This window comes from Hevea brasiliensis, chromosome 3 (genome assembly GCF_030052815.1).
Source record: "Hevea brasiliensis isolate MT/VB/25A 57/8 chromosome 3, ASM3005281v1, whole genome shotgun sequence".
NCBI classification, from domain to species: domain Eukaryota; kingdom Viridiplantae; phylum Streptophyta; class Magnoliopsida; order Malpighiales; family Euphorbiaceae; genus Hevea; species Hevea brasiliensis.
In genome coordinates this window covers 14,028,175-14,035,951 of record NC_079495.1, presented here as the reverse complement: position 1 = coordinate 14,035,951, position 7,777 = coordinate 14,028,175, and positions in this window count along the sequence as shown.

The window sequence follows — 7,777 nt, the reverse complement described above, 5'->3', positions numbered from 1 at the left end:
TTATGGAATTGTGAAAGAACATTATAAGGGTCAATTAGTGACCATTTTAGGTATGTTGACCATGAATTGGACTGAAAAATAGTATAGCCAAGTGAATGTGTAGGCTGCCTTGTTAGTGCAGAGGGACCAAAATTCAGTCCACTTGCACAGCAATAACTTTGGCTGTGTAGGTCCAATTGATGTTTGGCCAATTGGACATGAAACTAGGATTATAATGGCACATTTTTGCTGAAGAAACCATGCCCAAAAGACCAAAGCAAGTGGACCAAAACTTGGCCCCAATCCGGACACCCTGCAACAGCCCCTGCAGAAATGACCAAATGAACAGTAACTGTTCATTTGGCCATAACTCACTGTAGATTTGGTCAATTGACCTGAAATATTTACAGCAACAAGTTAAGACATAGACAAACAACTTTCATGAAGAAACCTACCCCAAATTATGACCAGAACCTAACCCAAATGGCAGTCACAAGCATCGTTCAAACTCGCAACTCTGCAGATTTTGATTTGAGCAGTAATGTTTGGATGGCTATAACTCTCTCTAGAAAACTCGGATTTAGGCGATTCTTAAACCGATGGAAACCTAAGGCATAGTAGAACATTTTATATGAAGAAATTTAGACCAAATTATGAACTTAACTTGATCAAATTACTGACCAAAGTTGGACCAAAAATCTGCCAGACCCAAAATCTCAGCATGAATAAGGCACGTGAGCGAGAAACTTATTTTGGCCATAACTTGAGCTACAAAACTCCAAATGGAGTGATTCAAAAAAGGAAATTCAACTAGACAAAATAAGGAACAACTTTCATGTTTACTATTTCCTCAAATTCCCACTGTAAAAATAACAAATGGAACAGTAAAGATGAAGCATGAAAACCGAAAATTTTGCTCAATTAGCATTAAGCTTAGAAATGGTATTGGCAACCGATACCAACAAGTTTTAAATACAAAATGTGGTATGTTTGGGGTGTTAAAACCAATACACCTATTTTCTATCCAAAAGTCAACATTTTTGTTGACCAATGAGGTGAATAGTGACACCAAAACAAAAAATTGGCAATTTTGCCAAAATGACCTAAGCTTTGAGAAAGTGACCAAAACCAACAAGTTTTAAATGCAAAATGTGGTACATTGGGAGTGTTAAAACCAATGCACCTATGATCTATGCAAAAGTCAACTTTTTGTTGACAATTGAAATGAATAGTGACATGAAAACTTGAAATTCAAAAATTGTGAAACTTAAAAATGCAAAATGCCCTAGTAGGCCTAATGTGATTGGTTTGGATAGTTTGGCATGCCAATAGGGTATTGTTTTAGCAGTACTGCGAAAGGAAAGGCTTTATGCCTGTATTCATGGCTTTATGCCCGTATTCATGGCTTTTATGCCCGTATTCATGGCTTTTATGCCGATTATGTGATATCATGGCTTTTTAGCCATACTGACTGCATACGTGGTTGACGTTCTGCGTCCCATGGTATGACGGCCCGAGGCACCGCGGTGTCCAGTGCCAACAACCCGTTATCCAGTCCAGTCATCCAGTATAGGTTACTTGGGCAACCAAATGAATGGAAAAGTATAACTGTGATTGAACTGATTATTAAAGAAAATACGAAAATTAAGTATCAGGAATGATTACAAAAATACAAAGAAGCTCAAGATCATGAAGAAAATAATTAACGAAATGCATGAAGAAGTTAATATCATAAAACATGATTAGCCCTCGACTAAACAATAAGTTAGTAATTATTCATCTTTTATGAACACAATAGCAAGGAAATTATTATTTTTATTTGCATATTATATTTTCTTGTATTATTGGCACCACTAAGCTTTATGCTTAGCGCGTCGCTTTTGCAACGCGTAGGTACTGAAGATTTGGACAGAGGGCCCAGTAGACCACAGATTCGGTAAGGCAGTTCACAGTTCTGCATAGCGTCCGTGTCACCTCACAGACTACAGTGCATTGGTAGGACACTAGGTGTCATTTTGGCATTCTGTAATAAATTTTGATTTTTTTCATATGTAATGAAACTTATGTAACATATTTTGATGTTCATGTAAATAATGAAAATTGTATTTGTGAATGGAAGAGTGAATGTCTATTTATGACTTGTACATGATTAACAAATGAGATGAACTTGTACATGATTAACAAATGAGATGAATGATTGAGAAATAAATGTGAACTGAAAAATATTGAGATTTTGATAAATGGAGTTGAGATGAATGAATAAGAATATAGGAAGTGTTTTTCACAGGTTTCAAAGAACGGTTTTCTCCATTTTTAGCCGGTACTTTGCCGGATTTTCTATAAAATTTTCGGAACCTCAAATAAATTACAATTTCAATAAATGAATTATATTTCACAAGTTATATTCAAAACTACGATAAAAATGAATTAAGATAAAATAGAGTGCTCCGGCACACTGAGTGGCATAACTTGCTCCTGGCCACAATCGTAGCTGCAAGGGGTGTCACAATCATGTGTGTTGGAGCAGGAACTAGAGTGGCTGACCCACTCACGTTCTGGAGTGCTGGGGCTTCCCCTTGAACCTTAGCCTCAACAGATTGTTCTTCGGAATGATCTCCTCCTTCCATTCCGTTTTCTCAAATTTTTTACTTCCTGAGATTAAATACAAAAAGGTTGACCTCCGTTAGTGCATATTCATGATGTAAATATGTCATATATATCAATTTAAAGACACTTGAGCAGTTGTACTTATCAATAAAATATTCATACATATAGTCAAAATTTATTGAAAACCAGGCTCTGATACCACTAAAACATGTCACACCTTACCCCTCCGTAAGGCATAACATGATCCCGTAGAATTCTTAATGAACTACCGAATTCACCTACCGATAACTCATTAAGTACTCTACAAGGGATTTTAAAACAATTTTCTTACATTTTGGAAGTGGTGAGCATTTTAGTGGGAATTAAAACCATTTATTCAAGTTTAAATACTAGTAAAAAATTTTGTCCATTTTAAATTTTACCGTAAATTTTATAAAAATTTTGACAGAGTTCCCTCTGTATTTTGAGAAACTAGTTCTTCAAAGACCTGTAAAAAGCACTTCCAAAAGTTTTCCACAACTCCCAATCTCCAATAAAACTCAAATCAACCCAATTCAAATCACTTCAAAGCAATTTTCACAATTTAATCAAATTTGGTCATCACAAAATTTTTAATACTTCATTAACAAGGCATAAAGCAGAAAATTCATATTTACAAATATTAAATTTACAGAAGCAACCCAAAATAATATTATTACAATTTATTTACAACTGCTCAATTTACATTGATACTTATGACATTATAGTATTTGCATCAAAATAACCATAAGGGTATAAAACAATACCCGTACAAAAGGGATCAAGAAGTTCTTGTCAATCCCGCAGCTCACTCTGCTGCTTTATCCTTGCTCTTATCTGCGACAGTAAATTAAACTATCGCTGAGTATAAACATACTCAGTGGTGCACAATAAAAATTTAAAATGCTATACATAAATCATTTATTGATGAAACATAATTTGAATACTTCACAATCACATTTCACAAATATCAAAGCTCATAACAACTCATTTTGTCAAATAATATATTAAACACAGTTTAGTCAAACAATTTCATAAACACAGTGTTGCCAAAATCATACACAACTTAAGCCATGACACAAAATTTCTGATCAATGCCGCGTTGTACACCACGACAAAGCAATCTCAACCCCATTAATCAAAATCAATGAGGGAGGTGGCTAGCTAGCTAATGAGTACTCATCCGATCTACAACCTCAACTGGCAAGCCAGAGAGGGAGGAAAATAAACGATCTCAACCCCATAAATGAAGGAGGAAATGTGATACTGTCATGCTAAGTGTGAATCCAAAATCAATTTAAAACAATTATTTTCAATAATTTATGAGAGATCCCAAACAATTTTCAAAGTCATTTTTGTATTCACAAAATGACAACACAATTCATAAATAACACAGCGATTTCATAAAGTATAGCAACTTAAATTTTCAATTGGAAAACAATTACATAAATTTATTGTGCACAAACCTGACTGGAGTCGCCTCTAGGCCTTGACTCAGTCTCTCCGAGCTTTCACGTCTTTTTCAGCTGAAACACACAATTTCATAGTGTTTCAGTACCATAACTTAACATAAGTCCAAAAATAAATTTAACTTCACTTTAACTAGCTCTATTGCGTTAAATTCGACGTTCTCAAAGTTTTTGTGTTTCGGGTTACTATTCACTATGCTATTCAAGTCAAATTGTTGACTTTTTAAGGATTAATAGGTATGGGAACTCCAACTTCACCCACATACCACATTTTGGTCACCAAACTTGTTGGTTTTGGTCATTTTCTCAAAGCTTAGGTCATTTTGGCAAAATTGCCAATTTTCGGTTTTGGTGCTCCGAAGTTACACTGTTCCATTGGTCGATCTACTGTTGGAATTTGACAAAACTTCCTTCATAGAAAATGTTCCTTATTGTGTTAAGTGTATTCTCATTTTTGGATCACCTCAATCGGAGTTTTTTAGCTCAAGTTATAGCCAAAATACAATTACTGTTCATGTGCACTGTTCATGCAGTAATTTTGGTTCTGGCAGATTTTTGGTCCAAATTCATTCAATAATTTGATCAAGTTAAGTCCATAATTTGGTCTAATTTCCTTCATACGAAATGTTCTACTATGTCTTATGTTTCCATCGGTTCAAGAATCGCCTAAATCCGAGTTTTGTAGAGAGAGTTATAACCCTTCAAACATTGCTGCTCAATGAAATTTCTGCAGAGTTGCAGGTTTGGTAACTTAAATTTGATCAATAATTTGAATGGGTTAATAGCATAATTTGGGGTGGTGTTCTTCATGACAGTTTTAGATCTATGTCTTATCTAATTGCTGGTAAAATTTCAGGTCATTTTGACCCTCCTAACTCGAGTTATGACCAAATGAACAGCCATCGTTCATTTGGTCGATTAATGCGATGGCAGCCTGCTTTCATTTCACTTTGGTCAATTGTTTCACCAAGTTTTAGTCAGTTTTTGGCCATGGTTCCTTAATGAAAATTGTGCTATTTTATGTCTATTTTCATCTCCAATTGGTGGCATATCAATTGGACTTGTAAAATTTGAGTTTTGGTCCTTCAAAGTGGGTTTGGTCATGCTGCCAGCAGCATGACCATTGGACCTACGAATTTGGTTTTTATTCCAACAATTGCCACACAACTTATTTGGTCATAATTGACCATTATTTCATTTCACAATAGGTCAAACATGCCATTTATGCATTTCTCCAAATTTTGGTTCATAAACCCTAGCATTGAAACCCTAATCTCATTAACTCTTGCATTTAACCATTTCAATGCCTTTAACCAACATCACTTAACTCATTAAGGTTCATATTCCTATCCAAGCCAATCAAGCCATGCAAATTACACTCTTCACAATGCTGGCCAAAAATTCAGTTTGTCCTTCCCCCATATTTTTATTTCATTTCCTTAATCCTAAGTTCATTTCAACCATTAATCATGCATTTAAGTGAAGAAATAAGAAGTTTAACATACTAACCTTAACTTAAATGCCAATTCTTCACTTTCTCTTTTCCTTTCCTCCTTCTTTCTTGTTCCTAGGTTGAGATTGCAAGGTCTAATGAAGTTTTTAGGGGAGTTATGTTGATTGGGTGAAGAAATTCAAGCTTAAAAGTAAGCTTAAATGGAAGAAGCTTTCATGGAGATGAGAAGAAGAAATGGGGCGGCATAGAGAGAAGAAGAAGAAAGGAATTTTTTGTTTTTTTTTTCTTTATTTTCTTTCATCTTTATCCCTTTTAGAAGACCAAAAATTCCAATTTAATAATTCACTTAATTAATTTTTTTATGACATCATTCATGATATCATCACCTTTGACTTTTCCATCTTTTTTTTTTTTCTATTAGTTCTTTAATTTAATTCTCGATCCCAAAGTTTTCTTTTCTCTGATTTTATTTGACAGTTAGGTCAGGAGTCAGCTCTCGGGGTCAATTGACCAAATTGGCCCTCCCCGATTTATCCCGGTTTGCAAATAATTCCATATTTCTTTCGGCTCCCTGACCTAATTATTTGACTGGCTTAACAGTTCTTTTTCGTGATTTTCTCTTTTCCACTGTGTTCATAAGGGTCCTAAGGACCGCTGCATCACTTTTTACGGTTTGAAATTTGAGTTTAAAACGACTTCGCAGTCGTTCCCGAGGAGGTCACCCATCGCTGTGACTCTCGGCTCGTTTAACTTCTTATGTTCTGTTTTTCTTATTTATACTTAACTAATTGGCATTCACTAATTATTGGTGTTTATGGTTTCTCTAGTTGTCTTAAGTGTGGTCCTAATCCCCTTAATTGTCCGGACCGACACCGGTCACCGGAATAGTGAAATATACTAGGCTATACAAATAGGGGTGTTACAATAAAGGTAGTGCCTCCATATTTTAAGTACGAACACTACTGTTGCAAGCTCCAAGTCATGGGTGGGATAGTTAAGCTCATGTGACTTGAGCTGTCTAGACTCATATGCTATTACCCTACCATTCTGCATGAGTACACATCTAAGCCCATTGTGTAAAGCATCACTGTATACCACATAATCTACTCCCTTTGTGGGTAATGCAAGGACAGGAGCTTTAGTTAACAAAACCTTTAACTTGTCAAAACTTTCCTAACATCTATCATCCCACACAAATTTGCATTCTTCCTTAGCAATTTGGTGAGGAGTGAAGCAATAATTGAGAACCCCTTCACAAATCACCTATAATATCCTGCCAATCTTAGAAAACTTCTAACTTCTGTTACATTCTTGGTTGGCTTCCATTCTACTATTGCCTTTATTTTGTTAGGGTCTACCCTTATTCCCTCAGCTAACACAATATGCCCAAGGAATGCCACTTGTTTGAGCCAAAATTCATATTTGGAAAATTTAGCATAAAGCTTCTTCTCCCTCAAGGTTTGTAAAACAATCCTCAAATGTCAGTCATGCTCCTCCTCGGACATAAAATACACAAGGATATCATCAATGAATACCACCATAAATGAATCCAAGCAGGGTTAAAAAAATCCTGTTCATCAGGTTCATGAATGCTGCAAGTTCATGAATGCTGCAGGTTCATTAGTTAACCCGAATGGCATAACTAGGAACTCATAATGGCCATATCGGGTTCTAAAAGTAGTCTTTGCTACATCTTGATTCTTCACTCTCAACTGGTAATACCTTAACCTTAGGTCAATTTTAGAGAATACAGTAGCACCCCTAAGTTGATCAAATAGATCATCAATTCTAGGTAGTGGATACTTATTCTTAACTGTGACTTTATTCAGCTGTCTGTAGTCAATGCACAACTTGAGGCTACCATCTTTCTTTTTAACAAAGAGGACAGGTGCTCCCCAGGGCGAAGAGTAGGCCTAATAAAGCCTTTAGTAAGTAGTTCTTGCAATTGCATTTTCAACTCCTTCAGTTTTGCTGGTGCCATTCTAATATGGTGTCATAGAAATGGGATTTGTCCCAAGAAGAATTTCTATCCCAAATTCTACTTCCCGTTTTGGTGGTAGCCCAAGCAAGTCTTCTGGGAAGACATACTCAAAATCACACACAGTGGGGATATCCTTAATACTAGGACTCTCCACCTGTATATCAACTACATGAGCCAAATAAGCCATGCATCCACTTCTCATCATTAGTCTAGCTTTAGCTCTGGAGATTAAATTAGATGGCATACTATATTTCTGACCTTGCACCACAA